This window comes from Heliangelus exortis, chromosome 2 (assembly GCF_036169615.1).
Source record: "Heliangelus exortis chromosome 2, bHelExo1.hap1, whole genome shotgun sequence".
NCBI classification, from domain to species: domain Eukaryota; kingdom Metazoa; phylum Chordata; class Aves; order Apodiformes; family Trochilidae; genus Heliangelus; species Heliangelus exortis.
In genome coordinates this window covers 61171446-61192282 of record NC_092423.1, presented here as the reverse complement: position 1 = coordinate 61192282, position 20837 = coordinate 61171446, and the positions used below count along the sequence as shown (strand labels likewise).

Here is a 20837-nt window from a genome sequence, read left to right as displayed (position 1 = left end):
ACAACAACTTTGGGAATATAAAGCCAGAACAAAGATAGAGTACAATATCTTTGCCTCTGACTGTGGCTGGTAGTGGAGAAAGAATAAAGAATGTACACTGGGGTTCTAGCTTCAGAAAATCTCAGACTCGGCCTGATCTGTAAATTGTACCTACATCAGCAGGTTTAACCCATCATGGACCTTAATTTGTATAATTTCTCTTTGAACTCAGTTATGGTTTTGGCCTTGAAAGCATCCTGTATGATGTGTTCCACAATTTCATTATGCAGTGTGTGAAAAAGTACTTCCTTTTGTTTTAAGCCTGTTGCCTGATAATTTAATTTTGTATCTTTACTTTTATGCTAGAAGAAAGAGGGAACCATCCATTGCTCCTTGTTTATCTTTCCCCAGTAATCTTTAATTTTATAAACGTCTATTGGATCTCTTTCTTCTGCTTTGAACAAGAAAGTTCTGTGTAATTAAAATCCAAACCAAAACAAAAAACAACAAAACCACCAATCACTCCATTTCTGTGATAGCATTTTTCTTTAACATGAGGTCTGAAGCAAACCTCATAAGTATCTTCATTTATTCTTCACTGCTTGGTTACTTCTGGCTGTACCAGGAAGATTCCTTTCAAACCTAAACCAGAAGCCCTGCTCCAGAGTTGTTGCAAACATGCTCCAAGTTGTAACAGAAACAAATGCATCATAACCAATGACTGGTCCCACAGTCATCTTTGGACCCAACGTCCAGGTGTCTGAACTAAATCTAGCCTGAAATTATTCCCCTTCAGGTGAAGAGCTCTCAGCATTTATTACTTTTATCTGTCAGCCCACCTTTCAGCCCCCAATTACTTTCTAATGTAGATGTGACCTTATTCTTCCTCTATTGAAACTTTATCTAACTCTCAGTTGTCCCAGTTGCCTGCTCTGCACTTTATCTCAGTCTAGTAATTCCTCTTTGTGGTGGTGGTAACAACATAAAACATTTAAACAATGCTATAAGGATGTTTTCTCTTTTGCCCTGGATTGTTTTTCTACTAATTCCCAACCGTTTATATGCTGCTTTCACAAATTATAGGCACTGAACTGATGTTTTCAGAGCCTTGTCCACATGACACAAAATCTCTCTCCTGACTGGCAAGAGCTCAACCAGAACACACCATATATTTGTAAACAGAAAGATATTGTTTTCTCAATGTATGTTTTTTCACAACTGTCAAAATTAAATTTACTTTGCCCTGTTATTTTCCAGTCACTCAATATCAAGAGAGATTTCTGAACTCTTTGAAGACAAATTGCATTTTTGTTGCCTGAATTATTTAGTATCATCCACACACTTCATTACTTACCCAGTTTTTCATCTTATTTTATGAATATAGTCCAAGTACAAGTCACTGTATGATCCCACTAAGCTTCCCTGCACTGTGAAAATTGGTCATGTATTCCTTTGCTTCCTGTCTTTAACCAATTCACTACATCATGTTAGAATCTTATTTTTTGCTATAAGACTTCATAAAAAATGTTTTTGGATATGCAAGTAAACTGTATCAGTGAGATCACCCTTTTCTATCTGACCACCTTCACCCATGACCTTCACAAATTTTGGTGGTGTGATTTCCTTCCTCAAAAGCTTTGTTGACCATGCTATTTTATTTAATTTGTCCATGTGTAAACCCGTAACTTCTTTTTTTTTTTGTAGGTGCAAGTAATTTATCTGGTGTCCAAATCAGACAAGGTGTGTCTAGTTTTTGGGATCATTTACCCTCCCGAGTCCTTTTTAAAACAGTGGCATAATTTCTGCCACTTTCTGCACCTCTGAGATAGAAACCAGATTTTCAATATTTGAGTTTCTTTGGAATGTTTGGGTAAGATCACATGATTGTAAGTATTTACAATTAATTTTGATGATATACTTAAAAACTTTTTCTTGGACTCATTCCTTCAGGTTTCACTGTGGGAAATTCCCTAAGCTGTCCTATAATGAAAACTTATACAGAGACTTAATTTGGGTTCTTGCTATTCTAGCTAAAATTCATAGGTTTTAATTCATAAAACTGTCTTAGATCTCCCTAACAAAAAGCCTTGGTCATTCCCACTGAAGTGCTATGGATCATCAGGAGTTAAGGCAGTCGCGGAAGGAAGAGCCCCATTAGTTCCCCTGTTTATTCCTTTTGTCTCCTCTGAGATCACCGTGGTGCCTATACCAGATAAAGTTATCTGTAGAAACTCGGCATTCTCTTATCTCTGCTATGCCCATCAGCAAAATACCAAGATATCTAGGAGACATTTAAAGTAGAGATAAGTTAGTAATTTTTTTCTGCTTCTCACTTCTTTTGCCATTTGTTTTATAGAAATCCCATCAGAACTCTTACTGACAGAATATGCAGCGTAATTTGAAAAAAAAGCCACAACAGCATCTATACTGCCAGTCAAGAACGATTAATTCACTTCTATGATTCCTTCACATTAAGACCATTGCTGCCTACTCAGGACTTCAGAGCCTTTCGTTTTCAACTTCCTCTCAGTGGGTCTGGGGTCTGACTTCTGATATTGTAGATCTTTAATCATGAATTACCAGCTAGCTGGAACAGCAGCAAAAGAACTGTTCATACCTGCCCTGTGCTCCAGTTAGTCTCTTTGAGAGGTGCACAGAAGCTCTGCTGTTTCTTGTCTAATGCCAGTAGAGAAATTACCAGCAGCTTATCACCCCAGCAAGTTTTAAGGTAAGCTTAGCAGCCAAGTGTTGCTATTGGAATATTTGTCATCAGCACTCAGGGGAACCATTCTCACCTTGGATTTGTATAAACTTTGCATCTTAATGTGACAAACCATATGCATCCAACACATGTAAAGCTGCATTTGAATTCAAATGAGATTAAGAAATGGTTGCCCAACAGTCTTGCTTTTGTAAGTCTGTACTATGCCTTGCTACTGAGATACCTTTCTTTCCTTTTTTTTTTTTTTTTTTTTGGTCCCCAGTGATACTGAATGACATTTACTGTGAACTGCTGAACCTACAACAACAGCATTATCAAACCTTGGTTCCAGTGGTAGGGATGAATTCTAGTCATTGCTCTTTCCACACATTTTTGCCGTTGTTGGTTTTTAGGGTTAAGTCCAACACGTGGCCCTTTATTATACTGATATGAATCAAGGGAGACACATGTAAGTGGGAGATGACAATAATTGGAGAACCTTGATGACTAAGGAGCTGCTAGCTCAGGGACTCCCAAATAAGGACCCAGCCATCTGGCCAGCCATTCAGCTGCCTGCTGTGAAGGCTCTGCATTTAAAAATTGTGTTATCAACTTTACAATAAAGAAGCAGCCACTTGATCATCAGCTTGCAGAGCAGACAGGACGGAGGGATCCATTATTTAAATACAACCTTTTCAGCCAGATAGGAGTAGGAGGAAAAAGAGGAACTCTCTCTTGTCACTCAGCTACCCAACCAGCAAGAAATGAACACACAGAGAGAATTGAAATAGTTGCTTCCAGTGCTTCATGCTGCCGGGGAAAAATCAAACTGGTGGCGTTGTGTCCTTCCCATCTGTTCCAAACTATCTTCTCCTTCCTGAAGAACTGCAGAAAATAGGGCTTCATACAAAAAACAGGCAAGATGAAAGACACTGCCAAAACCTATTCCTTTCAAAAAAATTAGACAGACTACCAAGTGCTTGCATAGGTAATGAAACAGATGTAAATTAATGGGAAAAATAAAATACCTCTGGTAGCACCTAGATAGGCCAAAGTCTATATACTGAAGAACCACCTTAGATGATTTAGTGCAAAAAATGTATGCTAAAATGAATTCTTTCCTCATGGGTAAGCTAGTACAGCAATTAAGACAGCATTTGTCTCTTCCTAAGTTGGAACAGTTGACATGCAATTGCTAGAGAAAATGAACTCCTCCCAGCACCATCTTTACAAGCAAGAACTTCATTTACTATGTAGAAAATTCACTGGACATTTGGAAAACTGCTGTAAGCAAGCAGCACCCTTCTGATGTTGTGAACACATGATCTGCTCAATGCAGATAATCCAAGCTCCCTTCTTTCAGGCATTTAGCCTTACTAACAATTCAGATCTCCTTGGGCAGAGACTGTGAGTGTTGTTAGATTGAAGCAGCTCACCAAAATAATTTTTCTTGCCATTCTGGGATCTAGGAATTGGCTACAATATTCACACATTATATGATCTAATCAATTCAAATCGTATTTGTAATGGAAGAATAGCCAGGATACAATGCACAACTTGGCAAGGTTCATAGGACAGTGCAATAACATGCTCTGAGGAAAAGCTGGGAGATAGGAGAATTTCCCACATGATTTCAGTTGTTCAGAATGCATAATTACACACAGATACATGCATGTGTGTATGCACATGCCTACCATCAAATGTTGGATATAGTGACCAAATTAAACACTAGCCATGAATGTTCCCTTCTTGGTCTTGAGAAGAAAAATATATATTTTTTTCATCTCATAACTTATTTGTATGGTTTCTAAACAAAATATGCATGTATTAGTCCTACAACTGCTTTACAGCACAGTTTGACTTCTGTTGAAATTAATAACAAAATCTGGATGTACTGTATTACTGGAATGGGCTTATAGCTTTTTTAAGTGGGCTATGAAGATATTCCACTTTTTATTGTGCAATGCATAGTAAAAAGCTAGTCAGAGACTAAACTTAATGTCAAGGCTTAGGCCTTTATAAATGTTTAACTGTAAACTGAACAGGGAACAGACTTTGCTTGAAGTGTACTTCTTTGCTGACAATGCATCTGATTATTTGTGATATCATAAAGTAAAACAGTAGTTTGGAATCTCTGAAAGCCCACAGGGCCTTGCTTACCACAGTTTCCCCAGGGAAAGGGACTGAAGTACAAGTGCTGGAGCCATCATTTCATACAGCAGTGGGTACAATCCAAACGAAAATGTGACAACTCACAAAAGGAGGGAAAGGTCCCAGATCATGACTGATGGTGTATCCTATTTCTAGTTGCATTCTTATGATTTCTGATTCAGCTGTAATAGCTACAAAAAGGAGGCATGCAGCTGAAGTTTGAAAAATCTACCAGACCTCTCAGGATGGCTGTGTTTTGAGCCTTGTGTAGGGTAGTTACTCCCTCAGACCTTTTTGAATCTTGTTAATTTCCTTCACCAGTCCTTCATAAAAATTCCATGAAAACTGGGTTACCAATTCTGCAATAAGAAAGGAAGAAATCTGGATATTTTCCTTTCTCTCAAGGTGAGTTCTCTATTGTTCTGTTTCTTTGTAAACCTATTTCTCATTCAGAGAAAAGTGAAGAGAGATAGTGGGTGAACAACACTGGGAAGTGCAGATGCTTCACAGACACAATTTTTTGTTTTCTCAGAAAGGTATCATCTGTTCCTCAGAGTACTTTATTTTCTCTCTGCTTGCTTGGAAACATGATCCAGACATGAATCAGATGGTTTACATCAGCTCCAGGCTGGATTATTGAGTTGTGTCACATCTGAAGCTGAACGTGAACACGGTATTCAAGTTCTGACTGGTATAGAAATTGGCTGTATGCTTTCTGTGCTCAGTTCTCTCTCTAAGTGATTTCCAGAGAGCTACCAGTTCTTCTTCATTTCCAGAAGAACAAAAGGTTCAAGCCTTTGCTACATGGTACATCCCAGTTTGGTGTAGGAACTATCTTTTGCCTGGTCAATGCACATTTCAAAGCGTAAGACGAGTTGTCCTTATATAATCTTCTGCTGCCTAATTTTGGTCTCCTGTGAAAACAGGCATTGCAGAGGCTCAGAAAGAGGACAGGGAATTGATATGCTTAAGGATGGGAAGCCCTTTTACTTCTAGCTTCAAAGATTAAAAGAAAAACACAGAATAAAAGAGAGTTTTCAGAACCTATCTTCTGGCCTAAGGCAATGGAACAACTCTATAATAGGCTTCTTATTTTTTTTCCTCGGGAACCTTGGTAACATAAATTACTTCTGTTCTGTCACGAGATCACATTAGGCATGTGTCATGTAGGATTCCACAATCTCAAGGCACGACTCTGAATGGCAACAGAAAACCTCATGAAGCCTCACAGAATTATTAATTCAACTTATGTCACACTAGGATACAGCCAGACATAGAATGTGTCATGGCAAATTACAGCCATGAAATGGTTTAGCAAAAAAGCTTCTCGACAACTGTGCTCTTTGTTTCAACAACCCCCCTAAAACTAACCATCAGAGAGGAACAGGTTTGTTTTTTACATGTTGCTACCAGGAGGATACATCCCAATCTCAGAAGCTGAGTGCTTTTAGGTCCTGTTAGTCATAAGTTACCAAGGGCTAGAACACCCAGCTGACACCTTGAAATTACTGTGCTTACCAGGTATTTTACCAGGTGAAACAGACTGGTGTATGACCTGTTTAAATATCTATGGAAGCACACTCCTGATTGAAGACATACACACTGGAACTGCTTTAGAGGCAGCATTGCCCCACTGATAATTTGGGTCGTCTGCTTCTCTTCTTGCCATGTTGTGCGTAAAATTTGGGATATCTGCTTCTCTTCCAGTGCTCACTTTTCCTTCAGAGTTGCATACGCCCTTGAAAGAAGCAGTACATGGCTGCTTGTGTGTGGGAGGGGGCGGGGAGGCATCAGGGATGAAGTGGGACACCTTCATGGAGTACTGTATGTTAAATAACAGACTGAGAGAGGGAGTGATGAGTCTCTCAAGGAAGCATAAACACTATGTACTCATTAGAAGACTCATTATAAATAAAGTACAGGGAAGGTGCTTTGAGAGCAAGCTTTTTCATTGGTATTTATTAGGACAAAGAGCTCCTTTAATAGGGCAACTGAAAAGCACTCTGCTGCAATCATTAATAGGCATTACCACTTTTACTGACTTCTTGGGAACAGTTTTGCCCTTCTCACTGCCTCTGCATTAAAGGGACAGGCTCTTTATTCCATATTTATTCCAAAAGTATGAACCAGGCCATGACTGGGGGGAAGGAGTGCAAAGCCCAAGAACTTTTACATCTCAGCCCAGAGGCAAAGCTTTGCTGATGGAGTGAAACACAGCAGGTGGCTGATAGACTTGGATAGGCTCTTCTGCCTGGATTTCCTCTATTTTGGGAGCTCCAACTGGGTACCTCAGCCCACAAGGGGAAAAATATAGCAAAAAAGGGGAGTAGGAGAGAGAGAGAAGCTTATTCTTTGAAGTTCTGCTATGTATTTTATTACTTCTGCCAGGCTGGATCAGAGTTATCTGCTTTAACTAAAAGCACTGTGCTTCTGGCTTTCAACCCACAAGGATGATTGTAATTTGGCACCTGAAAATGGTAGTCATTTTTTCTGTCAGGTTAACTTACCCTTCTGGAAGCTGTGGGAACTACCAGCCTGATGGAATACAGCTGTGGTGAACGGGAAGGTTTGCTGCTTGCACTTTTTAAGGTTTTTTCCCTCTCCTGAGTGGAATTTTGAAGTACGAAAAGATAATTTTTGGATGAGATTTCTTTCTTCCTCACTGATGGATTTTACCAGGTTGTGCTTGATAAATGTGCATGGAAGGCTGAGCACTGTGAACAATTTGCAATTTTTGCATTATGTGATCTTGAGCCAACACATGCAATGAGCACTTGGAAAGGAAAATATTAAAAACAATTGTAAAGAGAAGAAAACTTTGTTATTTTCCACTAAAAAACATACACATATGACTTTGAATTGGATGGCTCTTCCATCTGCATAGGCACATGCACATGACAGTCCTTCTGCTTTTCAGAAGGAAATGAAGTACGTGAAACATTTTTGATGAAAGACAGTGCCTGCAATTGTAAATGTTGCATCCCCTACAGGATAGTCTTAGAATCACAGAATTTTCAGGGTTGGAAGGGACCTTTAAGATCATCCAGTTCCAACCCCCCTGCCACAGGCAGGGACACCTCCCACTAGATCAGGTTGCTCAGAGCCCTGTGCAGCCTGGCCTTAAAAACTTCCAGGGATGGGGTTTCTACCACCTCTCTGGGCAACCTGTTCCAGTGTCTCACCACCCTCATGGGGAAGAACTTCTTCCTAACTTCCAATCTAAATCTACCCTCCTCTAGTTTGAATCCATTCCTCCTATTCCTATCACCACCTGATATCTTAAAAAGTCCCTCACCAGCTTTCCTGTAGCCCCCTTCAGATACTGGAAGGCTACAATAAGGTCTCCTCGGAGCCTTCTCCTCTCCATATGGAATAACCCCAACTCTCTCAGTCTCTCTTCATAGCAGAGGTGCTCCAGCCCTCTGATCATCCTCGTGGCCCTTCTCTGGACACACTCCAGCACATCCATGTCCCTCCTGTAACAGGGTCTCCAGACCTGGATGCAGCACTCCAGGTGGGGTCTCACGAGAGCAGAGCAGAGGGGGAGAGTCACTTCCCTCGAGCTGCTGGCCACACTTCTCTTGGTGCAGCCAAGGATCTGGTTGGCTTTCTGGACTAGAGTTCCCTGGATCTTCCTCCTTTTCCATTTTGAAAATGGGGTTATGTTTCCCCTTTTCCAGTCAGTGGGGACTTCACCAGACTGCCATGACTTTTGGAATATAATAGACAGTTGTTTAGCAACCACATCTGCCAGTTCCCTCAGTTCCCACGGGTGTATCCCATTGGGTCCCATGGACTTGTGCACTTTCAGGTTCTTCAGATGGTCACAAACCTGATCTTCACTTGTAGTTGCCAGTTCTTCCTTCCAGACCTTGCCATTGTCTTCTGTGACTTCAGAAATGTGTCTGGAGCCCTTGCCAGTGAAGACTGAGGTAAAGAAGTCATTGAGAACCTCAGCCTTTGCCCCTGTAGGACTGCACAGTCACCACAGCAAGGTGCAGTGGAGAACTAGGCTTGGAGTAACCTGTCTCATCTACCAACTGAATGATAAGCACAGTGCTGAACCCAAGCTGATTTTGCTACATTTCTTCTCAGTCAGAGGTGCGAGCTTTGAGCTATCCCAAAACCTGGAAGGAGTGGACACAAGACAGCCTATGCCCAGAGGGGTCTGTGTCAGGCACTGCCTGAACACTGGTAGACAAGCACAGCACAGAATGTATACCACAACTTTTAGTCCTTGTTATCTCCCAAGTTCCTTTCTCCCAAGGCAAGCACATCAGAGCCTCAAGAAGACTTTCTCAGCAGTCTTACTCTCTTTTTCCTGTGTGTTTCTATTTGCTAACCTTCTCCTTCTCTCCTCTAGTTCTTTTTATTTTATTCAACACTTCATGGTTTCCTCAGAACCAGATGTATGACAGTACTAGGTGAGATCAATGATCTGTCCTGATCATCACCTTTTTTTCTAAGAAGAGTCAGAGATGGGTGATCTGAAGAGTTTAAGAACAGTGCAAAAATGTGGCTAGAATTAATGTCTTTACCTTTTCATGTAGCATCAGGTCTAATTGAGTGCATATTTTGTCTATAGAGAATCGTACTTGGAAAGAAGAAATTAATCTAGATAAATTCTCAAGTCCATTATTTCTCATTCATATAAGCTGTCACACAAAGTATCTCTTTCGAGGTTGTTGGTGCTATATATTTACTTATGTGGAGTATTGACTATTCCTCTCCCCAAATAACTTTCCTCAGCTATCTGTGGTACAGGTTAATGGGAGAGCTATCAAAATCAGCACTGAGCTGTGAGTTTTGTCATTGTGAGAAACCTACAGCTTTTTGTTTAAAGGTTTCCTTTTAAATTCATGAACTTAAATATGCCTGAAGTGCATAATGCTCTTCAGACAGGCTTAGTTCATTTGAAATCAGGCTTATATCAATTTGGATTAGAGAGACAAGGATCAATGCAAGCTGCCATCCATGCTAGACAATGTTGAATTGAAATGAGAGCAACCACACATTAGTTTACACTGGTTTAATAACTGGTTTAAAAAATAACTTACATTGAACTTCTGTGGCCACTTGTAAAGAAAGGGCTTTGTTTTACCCCCAGTCATGCTGTTTGTGGGGTTTAGCTGAAACAACAGGACTAACAATGAGGACTAACAATTAGTTTTCTCCTTCTGCATCCATCTCTCTCAAGATCTTTCTATTTTACAGGGTAGAGAGATTAAGAGTTTTCAAGGAAGGGCACATCTAAATACTGTGTAGCAGTACTTGCTCCAGGCAAGGTAGCTCAGGGACTGTATGAAGTATGATGCCTCCTGTAGTGGTTATGTCCAACCCAAGTAAGTCAGGCTATACCTGACTTAATAGTTACAAATTGGTAGGGCTGGGCTGCATGGCATCTGAGAGGTACATGGCATGAGGAAATGTGGATGGGAATTTAATCCTGTTCTTGCTGACCTCCTGTTTTCTGCTGGTGACTGCTTGGCTCTGGATAGGAACTGTAGGACAACTGCTGCCACTCCCTGTAGCAGTGGCTGAACTGAGAGTCTTATGGAGCAAGTGGAAGATCCCCTCAGAGCTTCCTCCCTAGCACAGACTTCTGGAGGAAATTTCTTTCTCCTTGTAATGGTATAGAGCAGGTTGACTGTTTAGTTATTTAATAAAATTTCTGAATTTCAATATGCAGAGCAGACCTAAAAAACAAAATGAGGAGAGGTTTGCTTATTAATAAGTTATATTCAAATCCCCATAATTTGCAGGCATGGAAGAACTGGGGGAGTTTGAGCTGTGTCTCATGTCCCAACTGCTTGTGATGCTTATACGAACAACCAACCTCCCTCTGCCCCCAGAAAACATAGGAAAGAAAAAAACCCACTACAACAACCTTACTTACATCAAGCCTGTGATGAGTATCTAACATCTTTGGTAATTAATCTGGACAACTTCCCAGATAACATATCTGTCCTTCTAATTCCTATCTCAAGGATGAAGTTGATCAGAGAAAAACTAAAGGGAACTGGTGAGTTATTCTCAGTGTTTATCAGGGTAGCACCTGGAGGTGATCTGATCTTCCCGCCTCCTCAAAAAAATAAATCTGTCTTCCCCTGGCTAGCTCACAAATCTGCACTCAAACCCTTCTGTGCCAAACATGTGCAGGTGCACAGTATGTGTGTTACTACTGAGCCATCTGCAGCCTCCCCTGCATGGCAGTTGTTTTACTTTGGAGTTCCTTTCCCAACCAAATGGAGGTCTGCAGAACAGTTTCAATAGCACAAATTAAGAAGCTAATGCTTTCTCACGGAGAGATCAGCTTTGCCTGAGCTCACATTGCAGGAACAGGAGATTTCTCTCACAATCTGCTTGTTCAACTAAAGAAAATATATGACAGACAAAGGAAATTATATTGTAGGGTCCATCTTTACCCACACACATGGCATTTGTTGAACAGACATTCCCACAAAAGGGAAAAAAATCCTAGAAATAGTTTTCTTTAATACAAGGGGTTTTGGTCAGCTGGTAAAAGCACCATCGTCTGGCAGCACTGAGGAGGTGTCTGCCCCCAGACACCACCTGAGGAGGTGTCTGCTGGCCCCTCAGCAGAACCATCCTTGATCTGAAGATCACACTGAACATGCATTCAGATGTCAGATGTATGAGGCATCCCAGATTCCCATCCCTCTCCCAAAAGCATTGTCTTTTCCCCAAGCTAAGGAATTCCCTATCTCTAGCCCACTGTGCACAAGTCAAGCAGCCCCTGCATTTGTAAAGAAAGGAAGGCAGTCCTGTGGCCATGAAACTGGGAGCCCCACCATTTCCAGTTATTGTTTCAGTTAAAGAAACAGAAAGCATCAGTGTGCCCTCCTGGTTTTTTTCCTAAACCTCAAGGAGCTGCCAGCCAGCACGCTGAGCTGGTGAAATTGATGGCTGACTAGATGAACAGAAGTGCACTATGGGGATCTCCCCATAGTCTGTCATTCACTAATGTTGTCCTCCCCTTGACTTCCGTGGGCTTCCCAGGGAGCCAGCTGTCACCCACACATAGGTCGATGGCTGCATTGCATTGGCAGGCACAGGCACAGCTGTGAGTGGTGAACCAGAAACAGGTAGAGAACTTATCCCAGTGCCAGCAGGAGGTAGTATGGATGACATGTAACCTGGAAGCTTCCTGGAGCACCTAGGCACGCCTGCCTAATGTGACTTCAAACCTCCAAGGCTATGCCCAGTTGACCACAGTGGGCCTGTTTTTTTATTTGAAAAAAAAAAACAAACCAAAACCAAAAAGCACAATGCTGACAAACTTTCAGACCTTCAGAGCAGATTAATAGTGAAAAATTTCTAGAGATCTCTTCCCAAAATAGGCAAGTAAAAACTTTCCCCTGATTATAGTACCTCCTATTTCTGTGGCACGTTATTTAAGACAGCCCCACGTAGAAGCAGAGTCTGCCAATGCCTACACTTGTCCAGGGTCACAAAAAGAGCTGGAAATTGTGACCAAATGAACAAAAAGATGCCTAGCTGCTTCAAAAGGAGTGTTAGCTGAACATAGTCCATTTCTACTCCTCATGATTTCAAGAGCTTGTTTTCCTTGCATGTTTTCCATGCCTCCGTATCGTTGTGTATTTTAGCAGGAGGGTGGGCTAGAATATATTTGATAAAAAGGACGCCTGGGATGTGAAACACTGCGTATGAGTGGGAGAAACATGTCAGCTCAGCCTTTTCTGGAGTGTCAGAAAAGTCGGAATGTTTAAAATTTAAAAGTGAGCCACACAATAAAGGTGTGCTTTCCCAGATTCTAAAACTGAACCCTCAAAAGTACTGAGATCCTCCTTTACTTGTGTCATATAAATAATCTGGCCTCAAGCTGTTTACATAAGGTTGAATGTCATCAAACTGTAAACCACAGTGGTAGAAATACTGCCTGTGTTCACTTGAAACAGTAGAGACAGCCTCAGTTACTACCTGCGTGGACGAATTGGGCATTTGCTTCTGCCAGTGCCTAAAAAGTACTGAGTCCATCTCTTGTAAGGTCACTGGTGTCTCCAGTTCTGGGAAGACACTTAAGGTTTCTTCAGTTATAGTTTGTATTCACTTTACTTTTTTGTTTTTCTCCCTCTTCTTTAGCAGGTCAGTGACAAAACAGAAGAGGAAAAGGGAGAAAAGTAGCCCCAATTTGACATTCAATTATTATAGAAAGTTTCTGTAAATGTATTTTATGTTTTGGTGTGTGTTTCTTTTACTAAAATGGTTGATTAATCCCTCTGGAATGAAAATTATCCAGACATTGTCAGTTCAAGGTTATTCAGAGAAGTAACTAGCACCCTTAGCCAGATCTTAGAAATATCTTTTTAGGCCAAATCCTTTTGCACAAAACTTTCTAGTGACTTATTGTGTCTGCAGTTCAGACAGCCTGACCTTGGATAGTTATTCTGTTCACTGTTCATCTCTACAAGCAAGCAGTCATTAATCTAGTGTAAACATCAATATTTTTCTAAAATTTAATCTCCCCCCACAATAACATTTTGACTCCATGATTTACAAAGTCTTAGACATAGTTAAAATGACACATATGTTGTTTATGACTTAATTACATAGCTCTTTTCCTGCAACAATCGGGTACTGTTCACACAGAACTTCTCAACTGTCCTTGGCTTTGGCTCGAAAGGGAAACACACCCTCTACAAGGCAGAGATGCAAGAGTAAGCATTTGGCAGGGGCACGTTCCTTTCTGACCTGCTTCCTCTGTGCACGGTCAAGGATTTCATTTTAGCAAAGGTATTGTATTCCTTCCAATGAACCTGAACACTCTGCTGCTTTACTGACATCAATCTGGCAGTTTCCATGTGAATGATATCAGTGTCATTCCCACCTAGAGGGACTGTCCATAAAAGTGAGCAGTGGCATCAGTTTCCAAACAGACCGTACATGACATCTTGTCTTACCTGTAAAGCACTTTCTAACCGGACAGTTGTCAAAGTGCCTATCTTCCAATGTCTAGCCTGCATCTTATTTTCATTTTTACATGAACTCCAGTCAATGCATTGATATACATGCATGTTGTAAAGAAAATCGCCTATGAAAAGGAGTCATTGCTTCCAGCCTCCCTGGGTTTCATGGAAGCTGATATCAGTGGTATGTAGAGAAGAAACCAGACAGCTTAACAATTTTATCTTTGCCCCAGAAGTTTCCTCTTTTTGGTCTTGAGGGTGGCAGATAGCCCTTCCATTTTTTCAAGGTACATTCCTATATTTTACAAAAGTCAGGAGCTGAGCTCTCAGCAACATTTGGGAAGCCAAAGCACTACTTTAATGGAAGAAGTGATTACATTAGCCAAAGAAACCTGACTGTGACAGATGCCATCTCAACAGAGCAGTTTACAATTTACTACCAGGAAAAGAGAACAGAGGAAGGTGAACGCTGACAAAAGAGCATTATTTTACAAGCTAACTGCTTTTGAGATGAATGTCAGCTCCTTACCTTATAATGAGACATATCTGTAAACCCTTTATGCGAGAGGTTAATAGGAGCTGGCAGTCTCTGACTCTCGCGGTTCGCTCAGTGCTACAAGGAAAGAACCACAGGCGGCACGTTGGCAGAAATGAGCCCAAGTGCCAGGAGTCAAGGCTGGTGTCCCCCCCAGTGATTAGATGGCACATTTGATATAAGCTAGAGCAGCACAACTGACAGATAACTACGTGGAGGTGGCAAGATCTTATATGTAGTAGCTACTTCGGCTCTCTAGAACTCAGCTATCTCAATAAAGGCATATGTTTTTTCAAGAAGTCATCGAAACCTACAGCCAACCACTGTAATGAATTCAGGGGGTAGTTTAATGGAAATCTCAAGAAGGAATGTAATTAGATGAAGTCAATTAGGCTGCTTGGGGATTTCTAGCTGCTGTTGTTGCTATCTGGGAACCCTAATAGGACGATTAGGATTAACTGAAATCAGCCTGATTGATTAGGGCATATAAACCTACATATGCCAAATTCCAGGGGGACAGTGTGCTGCAGCTTGAATCCATCTGGAGCTATGAGTCAGGAGGATGAGTTTACTCTGCTGGCCTTGGAGAAAGCGACACATCAAGACTAGCTACACACAATATATGCAAAGCCAAGCAGTGACACAAAAAGGCTGCTAGGGAAAGAACTGATTTTATCTGTTATGACACTGTGTGTGAAGGCTATCTATCCAGTCTATCCTGGGGAAGTAAGACTAATACTAAGCAGATCTTTTCCTCTTTTAAAAAAATGGAATGTGTACGTAACAAAATACACCTACATTGTCTTTGTACAGCTTTTTATGCCCAAGTCCTTACTCAGCATGGCTGTGAAATTTCCCAGGACATTGGAATCTTCCTACTACTGCAGTTCTGTTAGTTCCAGAGACAAATTTGCAAATGTGAATTTCAAGTGCGTGAAAAACCTGTCAGTGAGTAAATCCTGATGCCTCTGTGTCACATGCTCAAGCACACAAATGCTTATTTGCATACATTGAAAACCCACTCTATGCTGTGCATGGAAATCCCACCTGCAACCTGCTCAGAGGACGAGTGAGTTATCTTGGCTGTATTTATTGAGGAGAAAGATTCTCACGGCCATTTCAGAAATAAAGGCTGGGGTGCTGGGAGGGGGGAGTGGAGGGGAGATGACAGACCAGCTTGCTGTTGTTCAAAGAAGGGGCTCTAAAGCAAGGTAAAGCAGTTCGGGAAGGATCCTGAGGGATCTGATCCCAGTCATTACCACTCATGCGAGGGAGAGGATATATCAAGGGTAGGGAATATCTTGGGGGACCTGCAATATGGTAACTCACTTTCAGCTAAGTGGAGAACAACAGCTTTAGCAGTACAGTTTAATAACAGGCTAGGCCACTCTGTGCACCGGCAGGGCTGTTAATGCACAGTAGTCTGCCTTTCACTGCTAGGAGAGGAACCCTGCGGTTCCCGCTTGACAGCCAGGAGGTAAAATTATTTTGCCACTAACATTTCTCTTCGGCACAGGACAGCGGGGTTGCACGTTGCACTCATCCTGTCTGCAGCCTCCCGCACCTGCAGCTCCCTCTCACAACACAGGAAGGTTCCCATGGGCTTGGAAGCCAGGGGTTTTTTTTGCTTTCCTCCCGCAGCTCCCATGCTATTCAACTCTATTTGGGTGGCATGCCCGTCTGTGTACCATGGCTGCCAGCTGTGGAGTGCTGTGCAGCATCCTGGAGTGCCTCCAATGGTATTTTGAACAATTAGTAACCAGCCTGGCATGATCATATCCTAATGAATTACTGAACTGTTTTCTTCTGGTTGAATACTGGGCTAAATCATGAAAGAAAGTGGACACCTGCAGATTGTATTGGCCAGACCTGTCAGTGAGAATTTGCCTGAGTTGAGACCACAGGATTTGCCTGATCCCTTCCCAAATATGTCCCGTATTGTTGACCTCAATATTGTTAATTTCTCCTGCTGTTTTAGAAAGCATGATTCACACAAGCATCATGCAGCAATTTGAAGAAACCGAGGCCCTATCATAATGCCAAAAGCCACAATCACCAAATGGCACTTTCCTTAGTTACCTGTTGACCCATGAAAGTATTTTTCTTCCATTAATTGGGCTTTATTAGGAAATGACAAGGAGCAGGGGATTTTTCCCAGTACTGCCACCTTGCCCATATTATTAATAATCCAGCTCATGTATTCACAAAACCAGTGTAAATCTTCCAAGAGAAAAGCCATAATAAAAACATAGATTACTCAGAGAAAAATGTCTGCATTTATCTAATGTTTTTGTATCTCTTGCTCTATTTTGCAATACATCTATCAATACATTAATGTGAATTGTTATAAAAATGCCACTGATCACTCTTAAAATCATTTAATCGAAGCACGTTCTTCACTGAAAAATATTGCATATTTTCAGTAACAATCTTAACATAAGTTGCATAAAAATCGTGAAGTCTCCTTTGAATTCTGCTCAGTATAAATTATTTTGCTATTCCCTCTCAACAAGTCAAGGATCTTTTTTCCCTTTCATAAATGCTTTATATCTATGGGTCTGGCTTTGTGGTAGGTGTAATCATATAGGTAATTTATCAGTAAACCAGATGACTTCTGACAGCAGATACTAGTGTGTTTTCTGTTCTACAACAAACTAGTTATAATTGACTGGAGCACCCTCTAACAGAGATGTTCTTCTTTGTCCTAGTTTGTTGGTTTTTTTTTTCTGTGTGTGTGCTATAATCCTTTTCATAATTTATTTTTCACTAAATTGTTTTACTGCACCTGGCTTGCAGGCAGATTTAATCTGTATTAGAAATGGTTCAACTGTTCGTCTTTTATTCTAGTTAAAAAACCCTAAAATCACCATATTTCATGTAGTTAATGTCGTTTTTCTTCATTGTGAAGAAAATCCAGACAGTCCTGGATAAGCAAGAGACACTGCAGGCAGAACTTGCTTCTATCGCTAGACTATTCCACAGCTTATTTCATTTGCTGTAAGTTTTCACAAGATTTGATAGAAAGTCTGCAAGACTTCAGGGAAAAATACAGAATTGTTTTTAACATGGTGGCATTTGACCAAATGGAAGGAAGGAGGAGGGGGTACGTGAAAGTCAAAAGTGTAATAGAGGCTGGAAATTCTTGAACAGATGTAGCAGGTGTAAACATGTTTCCTTATTTGGGTTCCTGGATTTAACATCCTCCTACAAGACTTCCATGTGCTCGGAAAAAAAGGTTATATGTGCAGATGGTAAACCGCTAAAATGCCCAGAAGGTTCAAACTCATCTGTGCTTGTGAAGACAGGGAGAATTTCCCATCGTCTGACTCACAGGTGTTTGGAGCACTCTGAGTTAGAGGCAGGTTCAGCAGAGCCGCTTTGCTTGAGCAGATGCCTTAGGTCGTGTGCTGGAAACACGCAGGCTCTTTTTCTGCTGATGTCCAAACGGCTAAGAACATTAGGAGAGCTCCCTGGAGCAAGGAGGTGGGGAGAGACTTTTTGGCATGTGGTCCACACAGTCATTACAAATTGAGGCTCTGGGCTGTTGCTGTCCCTGGGCTGCTGCTCTCTCTTCCTGACACATTGCACTGCCTCGGGTCACTGCCTCGCTGCTTGCCTGCCCATTGTAGTTTTGATCATACATTCCCTTTTGGCACAGGATGATTATTTTCTGCATTCTGCTAGGTCCCCTTCCCGTTTGTCCCTATTAGTCCATTTCGCGCAGGAGCGAAAAGAAGCAGGTGTCTTAAATGCTTGGCTGACACGCTGGAATGGGGATGCACGGGGGACAGCTCTGACTGTGCGAGCCCTGCTCACAGCCCTCTCCTCCCGGCCTCGCTCAGCGGTGAGAAAGCACAGGGCCTGCAACCAAAAGCCTTACTCGTTATTAATAATAAACATACCTGTCAGGCTTCGCCTGCAAGGAGCTATGATGATACCAACACCAGGTGGGCAAAGGATGGGCGCTGCTGCCTCCACAGGTGTGCCCTCCGCCCAGGATTGGCCTGCGGACTCCACTCGGACCTGCCTCTGTGTCAGGTGCCCCCATCCCTGTGACGGGCTGACTAGCAAGCACTCGTGACTCCTTGTCTTTGGCCAGATCTTTGGCTAGCGTAAATCGGTTATGTCAGCTGAACAGCTGGCCTTACACATGCCTGCTGGCCTTTGCCAGCATCCCTCCAAATACGCTGCAGGGTCAAAAAGAGCCTGCCAGCATCTCCCTGAGGAGCAGCTGGCTCGATCCAAATTTAGGCGAGATGTAAGCTGTGTTGATGGAAAGAGGACAAATAGCCAAGCCACCCACTATTTCTTCCCCCCAGTGCCCCTCTGGTTTTGCAAAGATCTTAAGTAGGTGTCAAATCAGCCTGCAGGACTCATACATTGGAAAGAGGATGAACAGCAAAGTGGTGAAATTGTGGGTGAGACGACTGTATTTGGTAGTAAAAACATGACATGTGACAAAAACACAATCTCATGATACTGAGTAATCGGGTGATAGAACAAAGGAGGAAATGCAGCGTAAATATGTGTATTGTAGTGACAGTGGGAAAAGCAGACAACTTAAAATACAGTGGTGAGGGTGCTGGACTAGCTGTTAGCTAGAAGAGATCCTTGAAGCACTGAGAAATCTATATATATTTATGAAAATGATAGCTCCGTCCTCACCAAAGTTCAAAAAAGCAAATATAATTTTAGGGTTGAGTATGGAAGGAACCAAACTGAAAACACTGCTACCACCTGATGTAAACACATCCCACATGCCTGCACCTGACTGTGGTGTTCTTCAAGCCCACTAGCTCGAAAATTGCAATGCTGTAGCCAGAGGAAGGTCCAGGCTGTGGAACAGTTTCTGTGTTAGCATTTCAAAATAAACCAGGAGTATCTGTCTGGAAAATGAAAATGTGAGGGGGATATGAGAGACATCTATAAAATCATGAATGGCACTGAGAAAGCAAATGGGAAACGATTGTAATTGACTCTCATGCTACAAGAACTAGGAGCATCAGATGAAATTATTAGGAGGCCTGTTCAACACAAACAAAATAAGGGCTCTTCTTTACACCCTGCTTTGTTGGAGCATGCCACTAATTGTCACAGGATGCTGCAATGTCAAAAATTGATATGGGTTCAAAAAGCAATTACACAAATTCATGGAAGCAAAAAATCCATCAAGGGCTATTAAATTTAAAGATACCACATCTGTCTCAGGGAAGTCCCTGAGCCACAGCTTGCTGGAGTTTGGGACATCATGCCAGGGAACTATCACTGTGTGCTTACTCCTCTCTTAGGCTGTTCTCCAGGCATCAGCTGTTGTTTATGTTCGAGACAGGCTATTGGGCTGGATGGACTTGCCTGAACCAGCATGGCTGTTCTTGTGTTTTGGAAGCCAGGGAATTAATTTTTCCTCATCTGGTCTGTCAGAAATGATGCCCTTTCTTTCATAAAGTGACTTGGGTAGACTGATTCTTAAATTTGTTATCTCTTGAGTATTGTAACCACCTGTAATGGGATTTGAAGTTTGAGGCAACACAGACGTTGCTCTGAGCAGAATGTGGTAGTGCATCTCCAAAGCAGAAGAAAAAGCAGGGGGTATACATTTCACTGGCTCTCAGGCTCCCACATGTTCTGGTTACAGGCTTAGTGCTCAGTCTTCAAGGGCTTCACTGATAACCAGAAATTCACATCTCAAAAATCTGAGACATGCTTTCAGGTCCCACATTGGTGAAAGCAAACTGCAGAGGTTTATGACAACCTACACCCTCACAAGCAGCCCACGCCAGACACCGAATCTTTTTGTCTTTAATTATCTAAAACATAGACATATTCTAAGATGGAGCCTACACTTTAAGCTTTTCACCAGACATCAATGAATCTTGGTGTGACCAATTCCTACGGTCAGCAGCTTCCCGCTGCATATGAACACAGGAACAATGGATTGCAGATACCCTTCTCCCCAAAGCCACACATTTTTGGGGGTTGCACCGGCTGAGGTGAAGCTCAAGAGCAGCAGCACATTCCAGCGCTTGTCGAGTCAGCACAGCACACACACATAACCAGAAGTTCGGCCCTTTCTGCCCCTTGTATTTACCATGCAGCCCCAGAGCCCCAGTCCTGCGCTCCACAGGCAAGCAAAGCTCATGAAGTTCTCAATTTGCCTACAGGACGACTCTAATTAATCAGCTTTTCAAGGGAAATCAGATTGGAGCTAGTGAGCCCCATGTGTTGGTAGCTATCGTTTTGAGGTACGTATCGTCGTTCCAGACCCTTTTGCCTTTTAAAGGGGGATGTCCATGCGGTGATTACTGACTAATTAATTTCTTCATTATTATTATTACTATTATTACTAGTAATGTGACGGACGATGATTCACAGAGTGACACTCCTATCTTAAAAGAGCAGCCGTGAGGCTCACGTCCTTCTCACAGCTCCGCGGCTCGGCCCTTGTCCCCGGCCACCACTTTGCTTCCCTGGCGGGCACTGAGCCGCCATCCGCGGGCGGCTGCTGCGCGGCGCCCGCAGCCGA

At 42.1% G+C, this 20837-nt stretch overlaps 1 long non-coding RNA gene across 1 annotated transcript; it reads left to right on the top strand.

Annotated features, from left to right (window-relative positions):
* The first annotated feature begins 2332 nt into the window (after nt 1–2332).
* Nucleotides 2333–4579, top strand: LOC139792658 (uncharacterized). Its single transcript, XR_011724335.1, has 2 exons — nt 2333–2707; nt 2964–4579. It is a non-coding gene; the product is annotated as an uncharacterized lncRNA (long non-coding RNA).
* Nucleotides 4580–20837: the final 16258 nt, after the last annotated feature.